General features: G+C 41.7%; 1 pseudogene; it reads right to left on the reverse strand.

Moving 5' to 3' along the window:
- Window positions 1-3,463: 3,463 nt before the first annotated feature.
- Window positions 3,464-26,186, reverse strand: LOC100607742 (annotated as a pseudogene).
- Window positions 26,187-27,835: the final 1,649 nt, after the last annotated feature.

Consider the following 27,835-nt stretch of genomic DNA (forward strand, 5'->3'; position numbering starts at 1 on the left):
GTTTCCTGAGACCTCACCAGAAGCCAAGCAGATGTTGGTGCCATGCTTGACAGCCTGCAGAACTCTGAGCCAAATAAAACTCTTTTCTTTATAAATTACCTAGTCTCAGGTATTCCTTTATAGCAACGCAAAACAGACTCATACTGGGGAAGGAAGTTTTATATAGGGTGATCATGCAGGGCCACCCTGATGAAGTCACGTTTGAACCAAAACCTGAAAGATGAGAAGACAGTCGTGAGAAGTGAAGGAAGAGTCTTCCAGGCAGAGGGACTATCAAAAGCAAATATCTCAAAGCCAAAACGGGCAGAAGTGGACTTTTTGGAACATAAAGGAGCCAGCACGTCTGACTGAAGGTGAGATGAGAACAGCTAAGTAGGTGGGAGCTTTCCAAGGGGAGATCTGATTGGCTATGGCAAGAGATTGGATTTTTCTAAGAGCACAGTGGTGCCATTATGAGATTTCAATGATATGAGTCTTGTGGTCTGCCAAAAGATGACCTGTTCAATAAACTTAAACATTGACCAAAACTTTGTTCTTTTAATTTATTTATTTAAATTTATGTATGAAGTTTAGAGCTCTCTCCCTGTCTTGCAGCGTCTCAAATTGGATGCAGTACTTTTAACAGCTTTTGAAGATTCCTGTGAAGTTTTTGTTGACTTGTTCTGATTTTATCTCCCTAGCAGCATATTAGGGAATGGTCAGATAGTCAAATGGCTACAAATTGTAGAGAGGCTTAGTATTCTGATGAATATATTTAATATCATAAATCAACTCTAACCAACACCTTAATGTTTCATTGAGGGATTTTTATGTTTACATTAATTTCTTTCTAACTCTTTTTAGGTCACTCTTAAAGTTTAATTTTCTAATATTTTAGTACTTTTAAGATACTTTCTCCATTACTTTTCAAGTAACAAATCAATGTTTGTTTGTAATTTTTATTATCCATAGCCCTTGTTTATTATATAATGTGATTGCTCTCATCGCTATCTGGTTCATTTCTTCATTTAGCCTTTTTAGGGTTTTTTTAACCCTTTTAAAATTCCTCCTTTACAGTTTGTTGTTGTTGGTGGTGGTGGTTTTTGTTTGTTTGTTTGTTTTTGAGACAAGGTCTCCCTCTGTCATCCAGGCTGGAGTACAGTGGCACGATCTTGGCTCCCTGCGGCCTTGACCTCCCGGGCTCAAGCGATCCTTCCACCTCAGCCTCCCAAGCAACTGGAACCACAGGCACATGCCACTACGCCCAGCTAATTTTTTGTATTTTTTGTAGAGGTGGGGTTTTGCCATGTCACCCAGGCTGGTCTTGAACTCCTGAGCTCAGGTGATCCACCCACCTCAGCTTCCCAAAGTGTTGGGATTACAGGTGTGAGCCACCATGCTGGGACTACAATTTCATGTTTATGGTTAAGGTAACTCAAGTTTGAACTATTAATCATACAGTCTGTTATGCTAACCCCTTTCAGGTATTCTTTCTACTAAGTTGAATAATTTTCCTTTTCTACATTGAGTTCTTCTGCAAACTGCTACTGAGTCTATGTATACAATTTTTCCTGGTTAGAACTAAAAATGTTAGCATTTATTACATGGTAGGGTTTTATAAGCTACTTCTTGTTTTTTTAGCATACTCTTTAATGTTAATTTAGTGTTTGAAAAGTAAGAAATGACATTGAAATAATTATTAAAAGCAAGTTTTTTTATAAATCCATACATTTGGTAAATTTGGAGAATTGCTTATTTGACAAATTACCATTGAGTAAATTAAATTTCTGTAAATTGGCATTTGGCGAGTTGATTTTCAGATAATTCACTCAGAAATTATTCAGTTTCCATTAATGAAGAAAGAACATTACAAAGAAAAAACAAAAAATAAATAAAATAAAAATAAATTCAAAAAGAAAACAAAAAAAGAAAGAACATTGACATAAATGTAGAAAATGTATATTGAATTCAAGCCTTTACTTTTTGAGAAAAACCTGCTTACAGATTTAATTTGGTTTTAAAGCTTCCAATCATCAAAGTTGTCAGGCATCTCTTTATATATGCTTTTATCAAATTAAAAAATGTCATAGTTTCTGCTATTCTTTCAGGGCAGCCTTTTTAAAAAAATGCTCACCTCTCATAAATAATATTTTCCTAGGATGAAAACTCAATTACTAAGGAGAAGAGTTAACATCAATTCAACAGAGACATGCTTTATTAGTGCTTCTCAATGCCTTCCTGGATTTTTTTCTCCAATAAAGTTCCTGGTATACTGCCGGATGACTACCCAAAATGCAGTTACAATTGTGGGATTTTATAATTTAAAAGTAATTTAAAAATCAATTCCCTTTGCCATTTACTCTAAGAGACAATTATTGCCTGGTTTTGTTTTGAAATGTGGTCAGATAAAAGAGAAAAGAAGCTTTCTCTGGCCCTCTCCATCCACCAAGTCAGAGGTTATACTTTCCACTCAAGTTCCATTTTATGAGAATGGCAAATATTTGTGGTATGTCTTTGCTGTTTCTCTTTTACTCCCCCTCCCTTTCTGAAGCAGTGCTGAGAAGTTGCTCGTGAATTTTTGCCCTTTGTATTCTACATTTTGCTCAAGTATTTCTGTCTTTTCTTGTCCCTGTCTGCATTTTACTTTTCTGCACAAATACAAATTAAAATGAGTATATTTTAAGAAAAGTAGGAGCAGTATCATCTTTACAAAGGAGTTAAATATGCTTGAAATTCCAGTGTCTTTCCTCACCCAGAATAAAGCAGAATGACAGATTATTTGAGTTAGACACTTTGACTTAGAAGACAAACATTTCCTCTAAATGGGTGACTTCAAATTTCTCACTATTCTTATTACAACATTTTGGGGGTAACACAGATTTTTTTAATAAATAAATAATTCCACCAGTGGGGTAGGCTAAATAATGCCCTCCCCCAAGATATCCACATCCTAATGCCTGAAACCCATGAATTTGTTAATCTTACATGGCAAAGGCTCTTTGCAGATGTGGCTAAATTAAGGGGTTTGCAATGGGGAGATTATCATGGGCAGGCCCAATGTAGTGAAATGGGTCCTTATACTAGGTAAGAAGGAAGCTCAATATCAGAAAAGAAGATGTGATGATGAAAGCAGGGGTTGGGGTGATGCCACTTCTGGAAGGGGGCCCTGAACCAAAAAGCATGGGGACAGCTTTTGGTAGCTGGAAAAAACAAGGAAGCCAATTCTCACCTAGAGCCTCCAGCAGGAACACAGTTCTGCCAACTCACTGGTAGCTTCTGACCTCTGTATGAGAACAAAGTTGTGCTGTTTCAAGTCACTAACTTTGTTGCATTTTGATTATAGCAGCAATAGGAAACTAATACAACTGGAATGTAAGAGGAACTTTTCACTGGAGTTCTTTTTAAAGAGTAGGGCCTCTTTAAAGAAATATTTTTTTTGGACTGTCCTAAATTGTTTATTAGGAAGGAATTTTACAAACTTTACTTATATCAGCAGTAACGGTGGAGTTGGAGAGTGTTGTGTCTTCTCCATGCTGCATGGCGAGAACCACCAACAGTGTGGTGGAACTTATGGCCCTTTCCAAGCCATGGCTCTTTTGGCCTGCAGATGTCAGCCCACACATGTCCCTGTGCTTGTGGACTGGTGTGGTGATCCATTGGGTGTCAGGATTTCTTCTGATGGCTTTATGGAATGGATCAATGAGGATAACCTCAGAAAATTTGTATGTGGAATCTTCACCAACCCAGTAAGAATTCAGGACTCTTAGAGCCCCACAGTGGCATCCAGCTTGCTCCTCTGCAACAGATTGAAGGTTTCGGGCAAACTTTAGCTGGTTAACACCATGACAGACAGGCTTGCTGTAAGTTGCACCCTTGGAACTGGGCATTTTTGGCCACCACGGCGCACACGAATCCTACATATAGCATAACCTTGCTTGGCCTTGTAGCCCAGTCAGCCAGCTTTATGAGGCCTGCTGCGGTGGAGCCTGGTGGGGCGGTGAGCCCTGTGGACAGTAGAGAGCTGGCAGTACTGCCAGCAGTGGACCCTCAAAAGAAAGCGCATGGCATCACACTGCTTCTTCCTCCATAGCTCCTGGATGTGCTTGTGTGCATCCACCTTGGTTTAATGGATGGCTGCTGCCAGATGGAAAGGAAAGAGCCTTTCTCTGCTAAAGAAATATTTTTACACTTTTTTTTTGAGGACATTTTTTTAAAAATTAACTCCTCCACAGTTACTCCTCATAAATTATCTTTCTTTGGGAATTTTTGCTCCCAAGAGAAATAGCACAACCTTAGAGCAACTGAGCAAAGTTAGGCCGACTCTGAGAAGCTAGGCCAAGTTGAAGCACTACCCCAGGGCTCAAGCAATTAAAAGACCTAAGGCTTCAGGTCATGGTTGGATCTGAGATCTCAAATTCTATCATTAGGTTGTTTTTCTTCTCTCTGCTCGCAGACAAGCTCTCTTCCATATGCCAAGCATGATGGCCATGAAATTCAATACACATCGAATTAACTTAGGAACCCCTGAGGAAAAAGGACTCAGGATCACTATGGCAGAAAGGTCCCAGGAGGACTCCAATTGACCTAGCTTGGATCACATGATCAAGCTAGATTCATCACTGTGGCCAGGATGATGATATACCCTGATTGGCTGGTCTGAGAGATAACATACTCTGATTGGCTGGTCTGGGAGATGAGCCTGCCCTTGTGGCAGGAAGTTGAGTCACCTTTAACCAAACCTCGCAGAATGGGTTCCCCACGGAAATTAGAGAGTTAAAAATTAATATCAATGAAAAGCAGAGATAAAAGACCATGTAATTGTGGAGAGGGAGAGAGAGAGAAAAAAAGAAAAGACTCTCTTAGGACTTTCTAGTTCTTGGATATAATTCTTCATGATGCCTAGCCACATTGCCTGTGGATTCAGGAGTATCCTGCATACTTCTGATAAACTTTCTCATTTCTTAAGTCAAGAGTATTTATATTCTTGGTATCCAAATGATTCCCAACCAAGAAAGACCAAAGTAATATATCTTTAATGAACCAAAGTATCAGGTGATGTTTTATTGATAACAGTATTTTTAATACTTGTGGTGGAATTCTTTTTCCCAGTAATAGCCCCCTGATTTTCTTTGGGGAAACACTCTGGATTTCCTTGTTTTGGATGAGCCTGGTCAAGCCAAAGTTCTGGGCATGGGATAGGTGATTCAGGTCTGCCAATCAGCCTGGGGCCACAAGGATTGGTTCAAGGGTGGGCAGTTGATCCAAGGCCCAAGATTTTTTGTGGAAACCATCAAGATTCTTTCGGCTGAGCTTGAAGCTTTGAGGACATAAGAGACTCTGGAATCCATCTTACCACCATGAAGGCAAAGCCTGCCTGAGGATAAAAGAAAGAAGATCAGGAAATGAAGGTAAGACGGCTGACCCCTGAGGATGTAGCCTGAACATACAGATCTAACTGTGTGCTTAACCAACTCCTAGACTTTCAACTATGTAAATCAATACATACTATTTTGTGCTTACACTAGCTTAAGTTAGATTTCAGTCACTTACCACAGAAAAAGTTTTTACCAATATTTTAACTTATATATCTTTTCAGTTATTGTTTCAGTTATATTTGCATCCGTAATGTATTGCTATGCAACAAATCACCCCTAAACGTAGGGTCTTAAAATAACAATGATGTTTTCTTTCTGTGATTCTGTGAGCTAAATGAGTGAGTCTTCTGTTGACCTTGCTTAGGCTCACCCGTGAAGCTGCACCCCACTGGTATACCAGCTCAGGGCTGGGCTTCGCTCAGCATGTGGTTGTCCATCCTCAAGGAGGCTAGACTATTCCTCTTCACATGGCAATGTCAGGGCAGTGTTCAGGGACACACATCAATATACAAATGCTTACCAAACTTCTACTTATATCATGTGTGTAGATGTCCCATTGGCCAAAACAAATGTTACGACCAATCCTAGCGTCAGTGATTCATGCTATAAAGTAGCATGAATAAAAGAAGGCTGATATATTGAGACCATGTATGCAATGATTTACCAAATTCTTAAAAAATTTCTAAGTGCTTCTCTGTGCATTAGCTTATTTAAACATCATAATAACCCTGTGAAATACTCAAAATCAATATCATTTTTGTATCAGTCAGGCTCCCATCAGGAGAGAGAAATATCGTCAGAAATTTAAAGAGAAAAAAATGTAATATAAAGAATTATCAACTGGTAATAAGGAACTAGCAACTGGGACTGGGAGGAGATAAAAGAGAACTCTGAAGAATAACCTAAGAGTCGGGGAGAGTGACCAAGAAAAGAACAAACTTGGAAGGTAGGCCAAATCTCACACCTTGTGACAGGTAGGAGGAGTGCACCTATGGCCCACTGGATAGAAGAGAAGTTTGCTGAGTTGTCCCAGGCCAGAGCTGGTTATCAGCTGGTGGGCTGAGGCTGGTGGGCAAGGAACCAGGAGTCTCTCACCAGTGTGCCAGCCAAACTTGCAAGATTATTAATGTCCCTGGCCATCCTCTATGCATGCCATCCATGCATAGCTGTGCCATAGGAGCAAGTGGGAAAGAATAACACTGGAACTGGAAAAAGAAGCCTCTTGCACCTGCAGAGTCCCTATGGCACTCTCTATTGACAAAGCTGTACACAGTGCTGGCTGACAGAGGTCAACATGTATAGGGTCCAGCTCCACAGTATCACAAAGCAGAACAACAAAGAGAACTGGAAGCGATCTGTTGAAAAGGGGCACTGTCCATCTCTTTGGCTTCTTCGCTTCCATATGCACCCTTTTACAAACATTTGAACTCCTTCGTGAAAACAAAACACCTCTATGTTTTCACCTAACATAATACAGCTTCCCTTTGTAAAAATGAACACGTGTTCACCATTTCCTCAAAATAAGGAAACACACAATCCCAATAGTAATAATTCTCAAATTCAGTCACGGTCCCAATGAATTTTTGTTTGTTTTTGAGATAGGGTCTTGTCATCCAGGCTGGAATGCAGTGGTGCAATCATGGCTCACTGCAGCTTTGACCTCCCAGGCTCAATCAATCCTCCCACCTCAGCCTCTTGAGTAGCTGGGACTACAGGTGTGCACCACCATGCCTGGCTAATTTTTGCACTTTTTGTTGAAACAGGGTTTTGCCACGTTGCCCAGGCTGGTCTCAAACTCAGGGGCTCAAGCAATCTGCCCATCTTGGCCTTCCAAAGTGACGAGATTACAGGGCATGCCAATGCACTGGGCCCCAGTGAATATTTTGTTACCCGAACACTAAATTATAAAGTTAACCTCCAACAATCTAGATATAAAATAAGAGTGGGAAGGAGAGAAAAGAATATTTTTATAATATACAAATGAATATATATGTTTGAAATGCTTATTTAGTAATAAAATGCTTGTCCCAGTTCTGTAAAGAAATAGCACTTGAACATAAATTCAATTTCCTCAGCAAGGCCATTTTTACTTTCTGCAGAAAGGGTACACTTGCCAGCAGTTTTGCCATGAAAGTACACCGAATAAAGGAGACAGGGTCATTTATAACCTGACGCATCCACCCTACTGCTATGTCCGGTTTCCATTGGCTGGAACGGGACCTCGCATTCTCTATTTGTCCCAATTGGCTAGCAACTTAGAACTCTCTAAAAGAGGCAAAGGCAGAGAAGAACAAAGGAAGGAGGAAGTAACTTGTGGAATGCTGAGAAAGGTAAAAGCACCGCCAAATACGGAAGAGGAACAGGCTATGACCTAATGCTTGCTTGGACCAGTATAAGCATGCCAGGGCAAATATTGAGGCTAAGTTGTGGGAGCTAAGAACATAAAGTACACTGATTTTTTTTTGTTACGGCTAGCAGATATTTAAGAATGTTAGCACAGGTCTTTGAATAAATTTTGCTTGTAAGGGAAGTTACTATATTCCTAATTAGTCAGGGAGAAGAGTCTCTTTGAAGAGGAAACTTTACTTTACTTTTTACATACACATATAACAAATAAGGAGAAAATCTGCAAAGCTACTGTGAACCCAGAAAATCTGGGACAGGTCTCAGTTAATTTAGAGAGTTTATTTTGCCAAGGTTGAGGGCACAGCCTCAGGAAGTTCTGACGACCTGTGCCCTAAGTGGTCAGGGCACAGCTTGGTTTTATACATTTTAGGGAGACAGGAGACACCAATCAATATGTGTAAGAAGTACATTGGTTCGGTCTGGAAAGGCGGGACAACTTGAAGCAAAGGCAGGAAGAGGGGAGGGGCTTCCAGGTCACAGATAGGTGAAACACAAAGTGTTGCATTCTTTTGAGTTTCTGATGAGCCTTTCCAAAGGAGGCAATCAGATATGCATCTATCTCAGTGAGCAGAGTGATGAGTTTGAATAGAATGGGAGGCCGGTGGGCCCTAAAAAGTTTCCAGCTTGAGTTTTCCTTAGTCATTTTGGGGGCCTAAGATATTTTCCTTTCACATGACCACAGTCCTGATTTCTGTAAGATGCCATAGAATAATCTATGATTTTCTCCTCCCACAATCCATCCTGTATTCATTTTACCCTGAGGCAGAACCTCAGATGGTCAAGGTTCTTTACCGGGTGAAATGACCCAATCCTTCATTGGTCTAAGTCCTCAGTCCTGTTGCTTTTTTTTTGTTTGCTTGTTTCTATAGTTTTCTATTACCTTTTACTATTGCGCATTAGAAGTACTAAGAGGGTCTCTAGATAATCCTCTGTGTTCCAGACATGGTTCCTCTCCCCCATTGTGTAGTAGCAGCTCAATTTCCCCTTGGTAACTGGGATCAATCATTCTAGCCCATGGAGTAACACCTTTTTCTGCTGGTTGCCTCAGTGGCACAAGTCACCCCAAATGGCCAGGTGGCTGTTGCATCTCTCAGGAAGCAGCAGTTTCACAAAGCAGGCAATAAAGGGTGGGTTTGGTGCTGAGTGATGAGAATAAATTGATAGCAGCACAGTCGTCTCTGTTTTTCAAATAAGAAAACTATGATTCAGAGAGGCTAATTGATATGCCTTACATCATGTGCTACCAAGAGGCAAGGGCCAGGACTTCATCCCTGGTCCTCAGACCTCAGATCAGAATCTTCTTTTTTGCTCATTTAGGGATAGTTGTTCAGCTAGATTGGATCAAGCACCAGACATGGATATAAGACCTGGGTCTGAATGCTACCATGTATATACTCACTGCAAAACCTTGGGCAACTCATTTAAGGATTCTGGAGCCTCAATTTTTTTCAACTGTAAAGTCAGGATATTGGTCCCCTCTTGACAGGATTAGAATGAGAACTGAATGGTTAAAGGTCCATGAAGGCACTATGTAAACTCCAGCAGATTATACAAAGCTAAGGTATCGTTATTAAGGATTGTACAGACTCTCAAGTTACTGCTTACCCATGGAAAATTTTGATTAATTCCTTAGCATCTCATAGTTTATGATAAATGGCCCTATTAAGGGAAGTTACTGCCACCCAGGCAGCGATGGGGTGATTTCTAAAATGAGCAGAAAATGTAGAGCAAGCGGGCATAGTCCAGGGTGGTAGGAATTAGTAGGGTTCTATGGACCAGTAATCTCTGAATCTCAATTATTTCTGCCAAATATTTCTTTCAAGTCATTTTGGGAAATGGCTCACTGCCTTTTTCTATTTTATTAAATCTAAGAACCTCATTAAGTCAAACTATCAGTGATGCATTGTCAGCAGGAAGAAAATGGGGAAAATCCTCTTTCAGTGTTTGATCATGAAAATCTTTCTAACAAACCCAAGACAAACACATTCCACTCCTACTGCCTATTCACATGAGATTAACTATTGTGCCTGTTCACAATATTCAATCATCATTTCTTACTCATTTAGAGCTGCTTGCATGCGTTAGAAAATGGAGAACAGCAGGCTACAGTGTATCCTTCTGCATTCTCAGTGCTAGAAATATGGCTTAATTAAATGCAATTAGGACCTTGACACTATTTTTATTAAGAAAAGAAGAAGCCAAAGCTCTCTCTTCCAAAATAAAGAAAAAGATAGTAGAAGAAATTAACATTTATTTTTCACTTTCTACTACACACTCTAGGTCGTTCCCAGTTTTTTTTTGTATTTTATAGACCATTACTCATAGTCCTGCCTAACAAACACCTAGACTGCCTTTCTTGCCTTTACTTGCTACATTGATAGTCCCCACTAATAATAAGAGTTGAACATATTTGGAGGGAAAACACAGTCTCCTATGCTCAGTCCAATTAATGAAAATATCCTTTTCCATATAGTTTTCAGGAAGGTGTTACATCATTAAACATCATCATCTGAGGGATGATTTGAGACAGGGTCTCACTCTGTCACCCAGGCTGCACTGTAGTGGCACAATCACAGCTCACTGTAGCCTTGACCTCCCCGGACTCAGGTGAATCTCCCACCTCAGCCTCCCAAGCAGCTGGGACTACAACGCGTGTGCCACCATGCCTGGCTAATTTTTTTTTTTTGTAGAGACGGGGTTTTGCCATGTTGCCCAGGCTGGTCTCGAACTCCTGTGCTCAAGCAATCCACCTGCCTCAGCCTCCCAAAGTGCTGGGATTACAGGCGTGAGCCACCATGCCCAGCTTCATCCTACATCATCTTAGCAGCTGTCTGTGTGCCTTATTTGGTGTCTGGCACACAAGCACACAATAAATATTTGGATGGAGGACTTTGGCTTAACATCATAGCCAGTAATCAATGAAACAATCATAAAAGAAGAACTCATCAGGAGGTTCTAAACTTTTCAGACGACATTTAAAATTAACTGGTTTAGGGCTATAATGCTAAACCAAGACTTTTTAAGAAAGTCTTCCCCCTCATTATAAAAGTGATAAATGGTCACTATGGAGGTTTTTGAACATATAAGGAAAAAATAAGATGAAAATCACCCATAGTCTCACAACCCAGATATAGCTTTTAAAATTTTGGTGTATTTTCTCCTGTCTCTCTCTCTCTCATTAGGATTGTACAATACACAGTTTTATATTCAATGCTTTTGTACATAATATATTTTGAATATATTTTTCTTGTCATTATGTGGTCTTTGAAAACAAAATTTTCAATGAATGTATGAAATTCTATGTTAGTATATATGTGTATGTGTGCTCCCTCAGTGTGTATATACATAGACACACACACACACCACACACATACAGGGATGGACACACACACACACACACACACACACACACACAGAATACCACATAACACAAAGCTGAATTTATTGCTTACTATGGTAAGGAAGAGCCATGCTGGTCAGGTAGAATCTGGCTGAGCAGAATAATGATTTTATACTGGATTTTGGGGAAGCATAGAGCTCAGGGATTGGAAGATTTTCAGGGATATAAGTAGATTGACGTCAACTCTAGAAATGTGGTTACTCCAGTGAGACTGTTGCTGACTGGTTGGCCTTCAGAAGCTCGTTTATTAGACTAACTCCTTTCCTGATTGGCTGACTTGCATATGTAAGAGACTATCACTGATTGGTTGATTTGTCAAAGCATGTTCACTGAAGCAAGTTGCATTGATTGAGAGTTTAAAACCTGGTTATAATGGTACTTGTTACCATGGTTATAGAACAATCAACCTTTTCCCAGGAATATGGGATTTTAAAAAATTCTTAATACAATAATTTAATCATTCTCTTATTATGGGATAATTGGATTACTCACAATATTTCTCCTATTATAAATAATGCTCCAGAGACTATGCTAATAATTTTTTATCATATTCCTGGTTATTTTTTAGGAAACATTCCTCGAAGTGGATTGGTGAATCAACAGATGATTTTGTTTAATGTCATTAAAGTAATATAAGTTTGTTACAGAACATTTAGGAAATATAGACATATAAAAAGGAGAAAATTAAAATCATCCGTAAGCTACCCCTCTCCACACCATATTATCCCTGTTTAATGTTTAGAGCTTATTCTTCTATTCCATTTTTTTTTGTTCCTCTGTAGAGCTATAAAAGAAACACAAATGAAAAATTCTGGTAGCCCTCCTTTCCAGTTTGCTTTCTTTATCTAATTTTCCTGGATATCTTTCCTTGTTATTACATAGTCTCATGTAATGTCTGGATAAAATGTGTGTTTATATCTGTATATAATACCACAATTCCTTTAACTATTTTCTGTTGTTGGATATGCAGGTCACCCTTCCTCCTTATTTTGTTCAATCCTAATTAGTATTCTTATATTATTTTAAATCTTTGTTATCATTATCATTATTATTATTATTATTTTGAGACAGAATCTCGCTCTCACCCAGGCTGGAGTGCAGTGGCACCGTCTCCATTCACTGCAACCTCCGCCTCCCGGGTTCAGGCGATTCTCCTGCCTCAGCCTCCCAAGTAGCTGGTACTACAGATGCCCACCACCACACCCAGCTAATTTTTGTAGTTTTAGTAGAGATGGGGTATCACCATGTTGGCCAGGCTGCTCTCCAACTCCTGACCTCAGGTGATCTGCCCACCTCGGCCTCCCAGAGTGCTGGGATTACAGGTGTGAGCCGCCGCGCCTGGCCTTCATTATTATTAAACAATGACTTATTACACAGATATATACCTAAATGTTCACACATATCTATGTTTATTGTCTAAGAATAATTTCACAGAAGTTGGACTTTGGTCAAGTAGTAGGGCAGAGTTTTAAGATTTTTTGTAAGTGTGTTGGAAAAACGGTTTGCAGAAAGAAAAAAATTTAAACTGTTGAATTTTCTTCATCCTACAAAATACTTTGCCTCAATATTTTTTCTATTCTTTACCTATTTTATAGAAAGAGTTAATATAATATTTCTATATTAATTTGTATTTTACTGAGTGGAGGGTTGAAAACTAATTTCCAGTTTTGTTGTTAATATTGTTTCTCCTTCTACCAACGTCTTATTTATGAACTATGTTATTTTTCTGTAGTCAGGTTCATATTTTCATATATGGTTGTTAGAATACTTCATATAAATATATTCACCCTTGGCTGGGCATGATGGCTCATGCCTGTAATTCTACCACTTTGGAAGGCTGAGGTGGGGGGATCACCTGAGGTCAGGAGTTTGAGACCAGCCTGACCAACATGGAGAAACCCAGTCTCTACTAAATATACAAAATTGGCCAGGCATGGTGGCACATGCCTGTGATCCCAGCTACTCGGGAGGCTGAGGCAGAAGAATCTCTTGAACACAAGAGGCGGAGTTTATAGTGAGCTGAGATCATGCCACTGCACTCCAACCTCAGCGACAGAGCAAGGTTCCACCTCAAAAAAAAAAAAAAAATACACACACACACACACACGCACATATATATACACACACACACATACATACACACACACACACACACACACACACATATATATATTCACCCTTGTGGCATTGCAGGTATCTTATTATTTGCTTTAAATTTGATTTAGTGTTTTAAAAATCTCTGTATTATGGAAAATTTCAAACTTTTAAAGGTTTTATATACTGTATATAATACTAGGGAAGATAGTATAATAAACCTCCATAAACACATTGTTTCAATAATTATCATGGCCCATCTTATGTCTCTATGCCCCCCATTCTTTCTCTCACACTGAATTATTTTGAAGCAAGTCTCAGACATCAAATAGTCTCATCGGTAAACACTTCTATATGCATATATATATATATTTGTTGTTGCTGTTGTTATGGTTGTTGAGACAGGGTCTCACTCTGTTGCCCATGCTAGAGTGCAGTCATGCGATCATAGCTCACTACAGCGTTGAACTCCTGGACTCAAGCAATCTTCCCACTTCAGCCTCCCCAGTAGCTGGGGCCTTCAAGTGGCACCAACCACCATGCCCAGCTAGTTAAAAAAATTTTTTTGTGGAGACGAGGTCTCACTATGCTGGCCAGGCTGGTCTCCAGCTGGCCTCGAGCAATCCTCCCATCTTGGCTTCCCAAAGTGCTGGGATTACAGGTGTGAACCACCATGCCCAGCCTGTATATGCACGTATTTTAAAAACCTAACAGCAATATTATTATCACACCAAAAACCTCTACAATAATTCTTTAATATTATTAAATATCTAGTCAGTGTTCATATTTTCCTGACATATATATAATATGTCATGTATTTGTATATATTTTTATATACAAATATATGTCACATATAGTATATATTTGTATATACAATATACACACACACATATATACACATATATATAATCATAAATCATTGGATTCTCAAGTTAAACTCACACAATCAAAGGTATTACCCAGTATCAAGCTCCACAAGTAATTTCAAAAATACAGGCAGTTAGGCTGGGCGTGGTGCCTCATGCCTGTAGTCCCAGCACTTTGGGAGGCCAAGGTGGGAGGATCATTTGAGGTCAGGAGTTCAAGACCAGCCTGGCCAACATAGTGAAACCTCGTCTCCACTAAAAATACAAAACTTAGCCAGGCGTTGTGGTGGGCGCCTATAATTCCAACTATTTGGGAGGCTGAGGCACAAGAATTTCTTGAACCTGGGAGGCAGAGGTTGCAGTGAGCTGAGATCACTCCACTGCATGCCAGCCTGGGCAACAGAGTGAGACTGTGTCTCAAAAAAAGAAAAGAAATATATAGACAATCAAGAGACTGAGATAAAGTACAGACAGCCTCCAGGGATGGGGCAAGGTCACTGTGAGGTTGGCTCCGAGAAACCTGGCAAAGCAATGGCCAACACTGAGGCAAGGGGACATGCCCGAGTTGCCCTGAAGATGCTTGAGGGAGGAACTCTAAGGGACAGAGGCTAAGGCGAGTAGGATGCTTGGATGGCTATTTCACATCAGGCTAGAAGATCCACCACAGGAGCAATGCTTGGAGGGCCCAGAGGACACGCCCTTCAGCCAGGGCACTGGAACGTGCTGGTGAGGGGGCATCAGCACTGCTAATCCATTCAGTGGTGGTGCTCCACTGCAGGTCAGGGTCAGCCATTGAGAAGATGGTCTGAGTTGGGCTTGTTAATGTGGATAGGGATGATGGAGCCCTGAAGTAATAGAGGTAAGGTGGCTTAACCACCAGAAGCCAGGAGGCCATAATGAGTGTAATGACTAGCGGTGTGGAAGGGGGTGTTGACCCACAAGAGGCTATGGAGATAATTGATAGAGCAAGGCATCTGTAGGGGCAACACAGGCACCAGCAAAGGTGCTTAATATTTAGAACCACAAAAAAAGTCAAGAATGAAGGAGCAGGGAGAGAGAGTGCCTGTCTCACGTCTCCTAGTCAGAACACAGTGTTATTTTTTAAATAGCATTTGCAGTAACCCAGGCGTATTTTACTAAGGATTATGCAGAGGCAGAGAACAAATCTTCTTTTACAACGTTTGAGTTCTAGCTGCCTTCTCTTCTCAACCTTTTCTTTGCTGATTCTCCATCTCCAAATTATTTGTCCTAAACTTTTTTGGCCTCATCCATTCTCTACCCACACAGCACACGTTAGCATTGATGCAGGCGGCTTCATAAACTTCAAAATCTGACAGCGCAATCTCAAATCTATTGCTAAATTACCTCCGAGAACTCCTTCAGACCAGACTCAGCACTTCATCTTGGCTACTCCGAAACCCAACTTCAGAACTTTTGGTAAGCAATATAGATTTCACTGAATGCTTTGTAAGGAAATCAAAGGGAAGATTACATGACAAGTCATAGAGCAAAACTTCATCAGCAAACTTCAGACAAACCTCAAAAGTTCCACCTTTGGCCGGGCACGGTGGCTCACACCTTTAATCCCAGCACTTTGAGAAGCCAAGGTGGGCAGATCTCTTGAGCTCAGGGTTTCAAGATCAGCCTGGCCAACATAGTGAAACCCCATCTCTACTAAAAATACAAAAATTATCCGGGCATGGTGGCGGGTGATTGTAATCCCAGCTACTTGGGAGACTGAGGCTTGAGAATCGCTTGAATCTGGGAGGCGGAGGTTGCAGTGAGCTAAGATCGCACAATTGCACTCCAGCCTCAGCGAGAGAGGGAGACCCTGTCTCAAAAAAAGAAAGAAAAATTCCACCTTCATGATCTGTAGGTGCTTACTTAAGCTTCTTCACCACTCTCTACCTTGAGTGGTCTCTTACAGACACTTTGTAGTTCTCGGGAGTATTTATACTCTTGCTTTGGTATCTTTCCACTTGTCATTCTCTCTTTTTAGCATATTCTTCCTACCTCCACTTCCCCAACTGGATAATTCCTGATCATCCTTTAGGAGTTACAGATTTCACTTCTTTTGAGCAGCCTCCCGTCTCCCTCCAAGTCTAGATTAGGGATCTTTCCTGAATGCTCCTCTTATTATCTCCTCTGCTTATTCTTTATACCAGTCAGGGGCCCCGCAGGAAGCAAATGGTACACTCAGAGTTGAAGAAACCAACAAGGAATGCTGAGGCATCTGGGAACCAGAAAAATTGAGAAGCCATTCATACCTCTAAGCCTGAAGGAGCAAATGGAGAGAGTGGTGTTACTGACACCCTCGTGAGAGCTGGGGCCGTGGAAGCAGAGTCGTCCAGCAGAAGTCATAGCCAGAGAGGATCATTAGCACTGCTAGACTGAAGAAGGCCGAGCTGGGGCTGGGAAATGAATACCCTAATGTCCCTCTCCTTTCCTCTCCTTCCTATATCTGTCCATAGGCTGCACCTAACCAGAAGTCAGAGGGCAAGAAAGCCCAGGCCATTCTCTGGGGGCATTGAGTTTGACAGAAAGATACAGAGAATAGATGGTGAAAGGAGAATAGCCACCATTTCCTATATTAATTCTTTATCACATGGTGTTGTATTTGCTGGTTTGCTGATTTCAGCTCCTTGAAGGCAGGTGCGGCATTCTCACGGCCTGATACAATGCCTTGTATATGTAAAAACCCTATAAAGAAATCTTTAAATCATTCAGTAAACATATCAGGTGATGCAGTACACATTGTTAATTCTCATATTAATCCCCATTGCCTAATGTATAGAGAGAGGAACAGAACTAACATTTCCCAAATAATTAGCTAATGAATGGCAACGTAGCCCATGGCTGAGTGCACAGACTTCACAGCCACACTGCCTAGGGTCAGGTCTGCTTCTCCCACTTCCTAGCTGGGTGACCTTTGGCAAATTGTTTGTCTGTGTGTCAGTTTCCCAATCTAAAAACGGAAGAAAACTAGACCTCCCTCATAGGGTTTTTGTAAGAATTCAATGATTGACTTTACATGAAATAGTTGGAAGAGTGTCAGGCACATAGCATCATAAAAATGTAAGGTGCTTATTGTTAATGAAATTATAATGTAAAAATATAAGGTGTTATAATGATTGGTGTTATTACTTATGGCTAAAATTGTGCTCCATATTGGAATAGAGCTGCTTGTCTACTGTTAGAAAAGAGGTTTCTGGGTCTTTTGGACAGTACTCTCCCTGTACAGTTATTTTAGCAATGTGCACCTGGATAATAGTATCTGCTTAGCCTGGTGAATATACCTCAAAAGGAAAGTGTTGTGAAAACTTTGCAGAAAATGACTCAATGTTTTCCATCCCTGGTGCAAAGCTGGCAGTCGTAGGAAACGCATGGAATCATGGCCTTTGAGTTGGACAGACATTATGCTTCAAGTCCCACCTTTCCCCATTACTAGGTGTGTAGTCTCATGAAACTTCTTTACTTCTCTGATCCTGAGCCTTCATCTGTAAAAACAGAGAAAATACAGCCAGGCAGAGTGGCTTGCAAGTGTAATCCCAGCTGCTTGGGAGGCTGAGGCAGAAGGATAAAAGAAACCACAAAACAAAACAAAAAAAGGCCAGGTGCAGTGGCTCACAGTACTTTGGGAGGCCGATGTGGGCAGATCACCTGAGGTCAGGAGTTCATGACCAGCCTGGTCAACATGGCAAAACCCCATCTCTACTAAAAATACAAAAATTAGCCAGGCATGGTGGTGGGCACCTGTAATCCCAGCTACATGGGAGGCTGAGGCAGGAGAATTGCTTGAACCCGGGAGGTGGAGGTTGCAGTGGGCCAAGATCGCACCACTGCACTCCAGCCTGGCCAACAAAGTGAGACTCTGTCTCAATAAAAACCCAAAAAGCAAAAAACAAAAATAGCAAAATAGCATCTACTTTGCAGAATTATCTGACAATTAAATAAAATCAAGCATGCGTTAACATCTAATGCATTAACATTTGGCCCACTATAGACTTTCTGGTTTTTTTTCCTTTCAGAGAAAGAAAGAAACTTTCAGAAAGTTTTCTTTCTGAAAGTTTCTCTGAAAGTTTTTCCTTCTTTCAGAGAAAACTTTAAAAGGCACTCTACAGATAAAAAACAAAATAAAAAATATAGCCAAATAAATAGTTACCCAACATCCACAATCATGGACTCCAAAGTGTGCTGCTGTTGTTCGAGAGCCACGTCCACCACATAATAATTGGGTGGCCTTTGGCGAGTTACTTAATTCTTGGTGTTTTAGTTTCCTCATCTGTAAAATGGGTATAACAATAGTAACTATCTCATAGAGTTGTTCTGAACATAAATAATCTATAATATGTGATGTGCTTGGAGTAATGCCTAGCTCTTCATAAGTGTTAATTCCTCCTCCTCTTCCTGTTACTTTAGTTGCTATTTGATCAAGGGACTAAATTAGGCACTAGAGGAGACACTAAGACGCTTTATTCCATGCCACCGCCATCAAGAGGTTGTGATCTTTGACCTGAGAAGCTGCTTTAAGGGAACCATGTCCATGTCGCCCTTTTACGTTAAAGGAAAGTTTTCTCTGATACCCTTCAACCTAGGTAAACTCTCAGGGTAAACAAAGCCCTGACATTCCTAACTCACCATGGTTGCAAAGCCTGTTGCTTTCTCTACACTCTCTTCACCACAGGTTATACTCAGGTCCTAGCTGAGGGAGAGACAGGATCTTCCAATACCCACAGCCACAGAAGAGAAAAATGAGAGATGATTATTCCTGCAGGAGCTTCAGCAGATGCATCGATACAATCTACGTAAATGCAATAAAACTGGACTGATTAGGTGGGGTGAATAGCATGGGAAATATGAGCAAAGCAAATGGTGATTACAGCTTAGACAAGATTGCAGCACAGCTATTTAATTCTACCTTAATTCAACGAAGTTGGCATAAGAATGTTTAGTGTCAAAGACCTGGCACACCAACAACATCATTAATTAATATTGACTAAGTGTCCAGAGCCTCTTGGGTACTGCAGAGCAAAAACAATTCCCAGCCTTAAAATGAAAACAGGATAGAGAAAAAGAGTCGTCTGCTTTTTTTTTTTTTTTTCAGATGGAGTTTCGCTCTTGTCGTGCAATGGAGGGCAATGGCATGATCCCTGCTCACCGTAACCTCCGCCTCCCAGCTTCAAACGATTCTCCCGCCTCAGCCTCCTGGGTAGCTAGGATTACAGATGCTTGCTACCACGTCCAGCTAATTTTTGTATTTTTAGTAGAAATGGGATTTCACCATGTTGGTCAGGCTGATCTCGAACTCCTGACCTCAGGTGATCCACCTGCCCGGACCTCCCAAAATGCTGGGATTACAGGCATGAGCCACCTCGCCACGCCAGGTCATCTTTTAAAAATGTTTTTCTCCCCCAGGAAGGTGGGCAGTATTCATTTAGGGGTATTCTTATAGGGAAATGGAAATATTATCAAAATGATAATGGCAGCTAACGTTTATTGCATTCTTAGCCTGAATATCAGATACTGTCCTAGTACTCTACATATATTGGCTTTTTTTTTTTTTTTTTTGATGGATTCTCACTCGGTCACCCAGGCTGAAGTGCAGTGGTGCTATTTCAGCTCACTGCAACCTCTGCCTCCTGGGTTCAAGCGATTCTCCTGCCTCAGCCTCCCGAGTACCTGGGACTACAGGCACATGCCATCACACCTAGATAATTTTTTGTATTTTTAGTAGAGACTGGGTTTTACCATGCATGTTGGTCAGGCTGGTCTTGAACTCCCGACCTCAGGTGATCCACCTGCCTCAGCCTCCCAAAGTGAGGGGATTACAGGTGTGAGCCACCACGCCTGGCCATATTGGCTCATTTAATACAGGTAGTTAATCTTCGTTCCCTGACAAATGAAGGGAAGGATGGGGGCAACATTTATTAAGCTCTTAGTGAGTGTCTGGCACAGAGCTATTTTGTTTTATACACGCTCTCATTAAATCCTTAAATGGTAATTTTCCTAGCTGAGAAGAAAGAGGTTCAGAGAATTTAAGTGATTTGCCAAGTTCTTAGCACTAGTACGTGGCAGATCAGCAGTTTAAACTCAGTTTTGTCTGACCCCAAAAAGTGACTTTCATTTTTACCACACTGTGTTCTTCTAATAACATTATAGAAACAAGTCTCAATGTCTAAATAGCAGATGCCTAATAGTTGACATTGATTTTTTGTTCAGAGATCTTTCTCCTGGGAAGGGCTCATTCTAACCATGTTTGGGCTGCCTTTATACACATCCCATCTCCCTCATTCTCTTCATTATACCAGAATCCTTCCCAGAAATTTGCTTTTTTATTAAACTAATTCAAGTTGAGTTTCTGACTCTTATCCCTAGTGTATCCCAATTGAACCCCCACTGCAATTTCAGTGATAGGGCAGGTCGTAAATTCATTCTTGGCATATTACATAGTGAAATAGATGTATTACTCTATAAATGATGTCACTGTAATCAGATGGATCTTTGTTTTTGGAGGATGGAAACCAGTCTCTTTACTATCTGGTCACATCTTTTCTAAGGGAAGCATGTTTTGACCCTGCAGTTTAAGAAAATCTCTTGCACATAGGCCAGGCATGGTGGCTCATACCTGTAATCTCCGCACTTTGGGAGGCCAAGGCGGGTGGATCACCTGAGGTCGGGAGTTCGAGATCAGCCTGACCAACATGGAGAAACCCCGTCTCTACTAAAAACACAAAAAATTAGCCAGGGGTAGTGGCCCATGCCTGTAGTCCCAGCTACTTGGGAGGCTGAGACAAGAGAATCGTTTGAACCTGGGAGGCGGAGGTTGCAGTGAGCTGAGATCGTGCCATTGCACTGTAGCCTGGGTGACAGAGTGAGACTTTGTCTCAGAAAAACAAACAAGCAAACAAACAAACAAAAAAATAAATCTCTTGTATATCATGTTAAGCTTGGATAGAATATTGCATTTATTTTCATCCAGTATAGAACCATTAGATGCCTTATCTTTTTTATGCCATGCTTCTTATCAAAAATTGTTTGCTATAATAGTAAATAAGGCTGTGGGGGAGTGGGTTGTGAGGGGAGGATGTTCTACAAAGCATGGTGTCTTTGAGCTCAAAGAATTTACAATATGGATAGGAAGAGAAGACGTGGATATGAGAAGAGGAGAACTGACGTCCAAAGCCTCTCTTCATCCCATGAATAGGCTGATGTGCTCCAAAAGTCCCTTGGAAAGCAGGTGTGTGAAACCTGGAATATTTTCTCATAGGAAGAGTGTGATATAAGGTCCTGCTATTCCAGGTTTCATCTGAAAAACTAACCCTGTAATGTCACGAAATGGTCCAAAATCTTTAACCTGTAAGGCCTCCCCCAGTCTGGCTTCTGTCCTCCTTTCCTAGTAATGTCTCCTTCTACCCATATCATGCTGGTGCTCTTTAAGTGCCCAGTGTCCTACCCTGTCACAAGACTTTCGCCAGTCCCAGCCCATCTCCTGGCTGCTCTTTCCTGCCTGGCACTGCCTTGCACCTTCATGAACCCTTAGTCATCCTTCTGGATCAAGCTGAAAAAGGAACTGCTGTTCATGAGGTGTTTTCTTTTCTTTCTTTCTTTCTTTTCTTTTTTTTTTTTTTGAGATAGAGTCTTGCTCTGTCACCCAGAATGGAGTGCAGTGGCACAATCTTGGCTCACTGCAACCTCTGCCTCCCGGGTTCAAGCAATTCTCCTGCCTCAGCCTCCCAAGTAGCTTCGACTACAGGTGCATACCACCATGCCTGGCTAATTTTTTTGTATTTTTAGTAGAGACGGGGTTTCACCATGTTGGCCAGGCTGGTTTCAAACTCCTGACGTCAAGTGGTTTGCCTGCCTTGGCCTCCCAAAGTGTTGGTGTTGGGAATAATGCTTAAAGAGAAACCTCATCATATCCCACATTGCGATGACAGGTGCGAGCCACCTTGCCCAGCCTCACGAGGCATTTTCTGACCCCCCAGACCAAATCTTCCTTTCAAACACTGCCTGGCGCTTCTTGATGTGTCCTTTGTAGTCCTCACTGCACTAGCGGGAATTTCTCTAGTGCCTCTCTCCTCTCTCTGAGCCTGTTTTCTCATCCATAGGTGAGCACTGGGGTATGTACCGTGTGGGCTGTGATGAGGGTGGGAGAAAATCACAGAGGCACAGAGTGTAGCACACATGGGCTCTCCAGCCACAAGAGACTCCTGCGGCTAGAGACACAGTGGAAACGTCTGGGGATAGACTGCCTCATTCTTCACTGAGAGGTGCCTGCCTGAGGTGGCTGCTGAAGCTCCCCTAGCTTCTGGGAGGTGAGTGACAGTTACCACCCAGCTGAGGCTGCTCCCGAAAAAGCCCGTGAACTTCTCTTCTGTCCATGGGTAACAGACTTAACGCTCACAGCGACACAGTGCTGATTCAGGTCAGCAAGCCCTAGCTTGTGTCCCACACTCAGGCCAAACAGGAAGATCCAAAAGCAGCCTTCTTAAACAGAAGTCATTACAAACAAACAAAGCCTACACATACACATACAGACACACACACACACACATACAGACACACACACACACACACACACGCGAGCGTGCACGCACAAACACAAGCATGATTTAATGGCCAGGTCTTGACTGTCTTGGAAATGGATGAGCCACCTGGGCTTACAAATAAACCTGGTCATATTTGGTTTTTCCAGGAGAAATTGAGGGTGGGGAGAGCGAGTCTAGCAGAGCTCTGAGATGGCCTAGAATGGGCATTAGGGGAGAACTCCTGAGCTAGCTATCCTTGAAATGTGTAGATCTCCCTGCTGAGGCTCTGTGGGTGATCAGGCACTGTCAGAATGAATTAGTGGCTCCATAAACCCAGGCTCTGTGGCTAAATGGTGGGGGCTAAAATCTCTGAAGTTCCTTACATCCCAGCAGGCTTCTCTAAAATATTTATGGCTGTTAGGCAACACAGCAAGCCCAGGTCCTTGAAATCTGGAATGAAGGTCCTGGACAAGGTTCCTACTGGCCAGCTGGGGAATCTTGGGCAACCCTCTTAACTTCTCTGAGTCTCCTCTCTCTCTATGCAGAAAGCAGCTAATAAAGCCCTGTCTGCCTCATAGGGTGCCGGTGAGGGGCCAAGATCCAATCAGCGTCTCAGCCCCCAGGAAAGTGATAAATAACTGGGATTAGTTCCAAATATTGTTCCAGTTTATCTCCCTTACTCTTGAAGGCTTTTGGAAAGCTCTCCAAAAGGCTGTGACCTGACAGTCAGCTTGTATTTATTTGTTGAGAAGCTTCTGTAAATCAAAGGCATAAAACAGGGGACCCAGCTAAGGAAAATATTTCCGCTCACTGCGAAGAGATAAATTTTCAGGCCCGGAAAGGGGAGCTGGGAGAACTTGCAGGCATGTTTACAGCCCCCTGGTTAGTTCAGGCACAGTGATTGTTTGAAGTCCCAGATTCATCCAGCAAATAAGAAAGGCCCAGCAGGTCAGCAGTTTGACATTGTCTCCAAGGCTTTCTGTTATGTTTATACTGGAAAGTTACCATTGGCCTCTGTAAAATGGAATTTCCATATAATAATTGAGATGGTCTTGTAAGGAGGGAAGGTCCCTGTTGCTGCTTCTACAAGGAAGTTGGACTGATAGGGAAATGTGGAAACAAAGGAAGCTTTTGTCTTATCTCTGAAGCGAAGCCTTGGATGGTGGTTTCCAAATGCCTGTCTCATGCCTTACAGCATCAGAATCACTCGGAGTGCTTCCTTAAAATATAGATATCTACACCCATGCAACACATATTGAATTCCTAGGAAGGGGCCCAGGAATCTGTGTGTGTGTGTGTGTGTGTGTGTGTGTGTGCGCGCGTGTGTTGAGATGGAGTCTCACTCTGTTGCCCAGGCTGGAGTGCAGTGGCGCGATCTTGGCTCACTGCAACCTCCACCTCCCAGGTTCAAGTGATTCTCCTGCCTCAGCCACCAGAGTAGCTGGGATTACAGGCATGCACCATCACACCTGGCTATTTTTTTTGTATCTTTGGTAGAGATGGGGTTTCACCATATTGGCCAGGCTGATCTCCAACTCCTGGCCTCCTGCGATCCGCCTGCCTTGGCCTCCCAAAGTGCTGGGATTACAGGCGTGAGCCACTGCACCCAGCCTGAAGGGTTTTTAACAGTTTTATTAAGATGTAATTCACATACTATACAATTCACCCATTTAAAGTGTATGGTTCAATGGCTTTTAATATATTCACGGAACCTCTATAATTTTAGAACATTTTCATTATCGCCGAAAGAAGCCCTGCTCTCCTTAGCCATCACCCCAATCCTCCCGCCTCCAACTCCCAGCCTTAGGCAAGCCCAAGTTTACTTCCTGTCTCTATAGATTTGTCTGTTCTAGGCATTTCATGTAAATGGACTCAAGCACTATGTGGTTGTATAGTGAAGTGTGTGAGTTTGGAGCAAGAGCAAATTGGTTACAGGCAACAGAGGAAAGGCTGAGAGCACCACTATTGTCTTCTCCACTGAATGCCGGATGTCATGCCTCTAAATAAGTGTGGAATACATATTTAAAGATATTGGCTTATAGCTGGGCATGGTGGTGTGCACCTGTAGCCCCAGCTATTTGGGAGGCTGAAGTTGGAAAATCCCTTGAGCCTCGGAGCTCAAGTCCAGCCTGGGCACACCGCGAGAGCCTCCTGTGTCTAAAAAATAAAGAAGAATATTGGCTTGAAGGAAGCTAAACAGTCAGTCTTCCTGCAGGTCCAGCCTTGGATTACGCCAGGCAATCAGCAGGGGTCACTGCACTCCAGCCTGGGCGACAGAGCGAGACCCTGTCTGAGAAACAAAACAAACAAACAACAGTAAAGCTGTCCCTCTGCAAAACCAAAGCCCTGCAGTTGACGACGCCCACCGCTCCTTATGAGGCATTTGAGCAACTGTCTGTTATTGCAAGAAAGGGGATTGCCACTTCCAGGAGATTCAACAGACAGGAATTTGGCAACTGCTATAAAATGCTCTATTTCATAGACATTTTTTTCCTACATCATTACCTTTCTTGAAAAGTATTAGTGCTCAGAGTATGTGTGTATTTCAGTATTCATATGGATTTATTCATCTGGCTGTGGTATAATTGCATTTTGTAGATGAGATCTGTTTCCTTCTCTAACTTAATTTTGGAGCTTACCTAAGCCATATCCCAAGGGAGGGGGGTAAAATGGGGATTAAAGGATTTACTGGATTTTTTTTGTTTGTTTTTTTGAGACACTGTAAGATGATGTGCAATTTTCTGAGAGTCTGTTCCTCCATTAAGATCAGATCACAATGCAGTCTTGGGAGATTGCCCAGTGCTGTGGAAATACTGAGGGCTTTGCCTGCTTGAGTTCAAATTCTAGTTACCTTTAACAAATGTGACTTTACTTCTCTCAGCCTCAGTTTTCTTATCTATACATATGGAATATTGGTATCTTGCTTATAGAATGATTCTGAAGAGTAAATAAAATAATAAACCTGGCACATAATAATAGCTGCTCTGTAAAAATGTAGCAAATATTACTATTATTTAACTTCTCATTTCATATATGTTATGTTTCCTCCTTTGGATTCTTAGCTCCTTTGAGTATTGTCCCTGATCCCCACATAGCTCCTACCATAGTGTGTCCTATGCAAAAGCCAAGAAAGAGTTAGGAAAGAACAGATTGTAGAGGACACCTATGAGCCACCTGCCCAGGCTTCTTTTCTTTCTTTCTTTCTTTTTTTTTTTTTTTTGAAACGAAGTCTCTGTCACCCAGGCTGGAGTCAGTGGCACAATCTCAGCTCACTGCAACCTCCGCCTCCCAGGTTCAAGCAGTTCTGTCTGCCTCAGCCTCCCAAGTAGCTGGAATTACAGGCACCCACCATTATGCCTGGCTAATTTTTGTATTTTTAGTAGAGACAGGGTTTCACCATGTTGGCCAGGCTGGTCTTGAACTCCTGACCTCAGGTGATCCACCCGCCTCGGCCTCCCAAAGTGCCAGGATTACAGGAGTGAGCCACTGCGCCCGGCCAAGGCTTCTGTTTTCTAGACTTACCTATCCTGATTCCCATCGCCAACCATAAAGATATAAAAGTGGGCTCCAGCAGCTTCTATGAGTGACTTTGCCCCCACTCCTCTTATCCTCAGCCTCAGTTGGTTGGACTAGATGAGGACACCCAACTTAAGCTTGGCCAGGGAGTTCGGTGAGTTCTTAGCCAGTGGGCATGAAACTGATTCTCCGTGTTCCACTGTAGTTGTGATTTGATGTGTGTTCACAAAATGTGATTCTAGGCAGTCATTCATAATGCTTCTAAAATTTTTTCTAAGCCCTAAGAAAATGGTCATATTATAATGTTAAGGTAAAAAGGATAAGACAAAATTATGTAGACCTCACAGATTAAAAAATATATATGCATGAAATACTGGAAAGAAAATATATAAAAATGTGAATAGAAATAGAGGGATTCTAGATAATTTTATTTTAGTTTTTAATACTGACTATTAAAGAGAAGTCTATATATTGGGGGGAACGTGGGAATAGGGGGAAGGAGCCAAGGTAAATTTTCTTCTCTTCCCTTTAAAAAATTTTGCTTCTCTGGTCTCAATTTTCTCAGAATCCTAGCTATCTCAATATCTGATAAAATAATTCACACACAGGTGTTAACAACTTGCTAGCTCTCTAAGGGTGTTATTATTTGAAAATGGGCTTCCAGACACAAGATGACTTCATGCAGAAATTCTCAACCACTGATCCTTTGCAGAACTAGGCTAAGCAGTTCTACCAATTTGCAGGAGAAAACATGATAGAATTGTCTAAAATTAAAATTTTCTCCCATAAATTTTCCCTTGGTGCCTGCCACCAATGTCTCAATTAGAATTTTGTAGTCTGAACAATAGAATCACTGGGGAGCTTTAAAAATATACAAATTCCCCTGCTCCATCTTCCAGATTCTGATGTGTTTAACTGGCCTTTTGTGGGGCCTGAACTGCTATAGTTTTTAATCCTTTGTAGGTGATTCTAATCTTCAGCCAGGATTGAGAATTATATATAATTATAATTATATAATTATACTGACAGTATAATTGATTGAATGCAAAATTCTATATTGAGTAATTTTGTTGTCTCCAGCTTAATAGCGTATCCATATTTTGTGGGATTTCTGAAGGAGCTGCAAGAGTTCCAGTTGCTCTGCTAATTGAATGAATTTGGAAACTCATTCAAATTCAAATGCTTGACCTGAACCCTCGGGCAGCGCCGTTCCCAGTGGGGAAAGAGACTGTTTGGAGACATCGCCCTCCAGTGATAGCACTCGGGAACTGTTGAGAGGTCTGGGTACACCCTTGCTTCCCATTGATTGTTCCTCTAAGAACAGGGGTGCTCTGAGCCCGTTTCAGCCTTTGAAAGCTCCCTTGAGTTCGTTGTACGTTTGTCCTTGCCCAGATGTATCGGCAACACGCCTGGAGGCATAAACGGGAACAAAGCTTCAGATGTGTTCTTGACTGTCAGGAGTAACAGTTGCAGATAAAAGCTGCAGAATTGCTCATCAATACTGGGAAGGCTGAGCAAAACTGGAATTATTCCGGTAACTTAACAGAAAAAAATAAATAAACATGTCAATAGTTACAGGGTATAGGAGGGAGGGAGAGTGTAAATTCATAGCAAAACATTTAGAACATTTTGTTTAGCCCCTTCCCTTGTGCGGGGGTGGAAGTCTGAGGC

This window comes from Nomascus leucogenys, chromosome 3 (assembly GCF_006542625.1).
Source record: "Nomascus leucogenys isolate Asia chromosome 3, Asia_NLE_v1, whole genome shotgun sequence".
Taxonomy (NCBI): Eukaryota; Metazoa; Chordata; class Mammalia; order Primates; family Hylobatidae; genus Nomascus; species Nomascus leucogenys.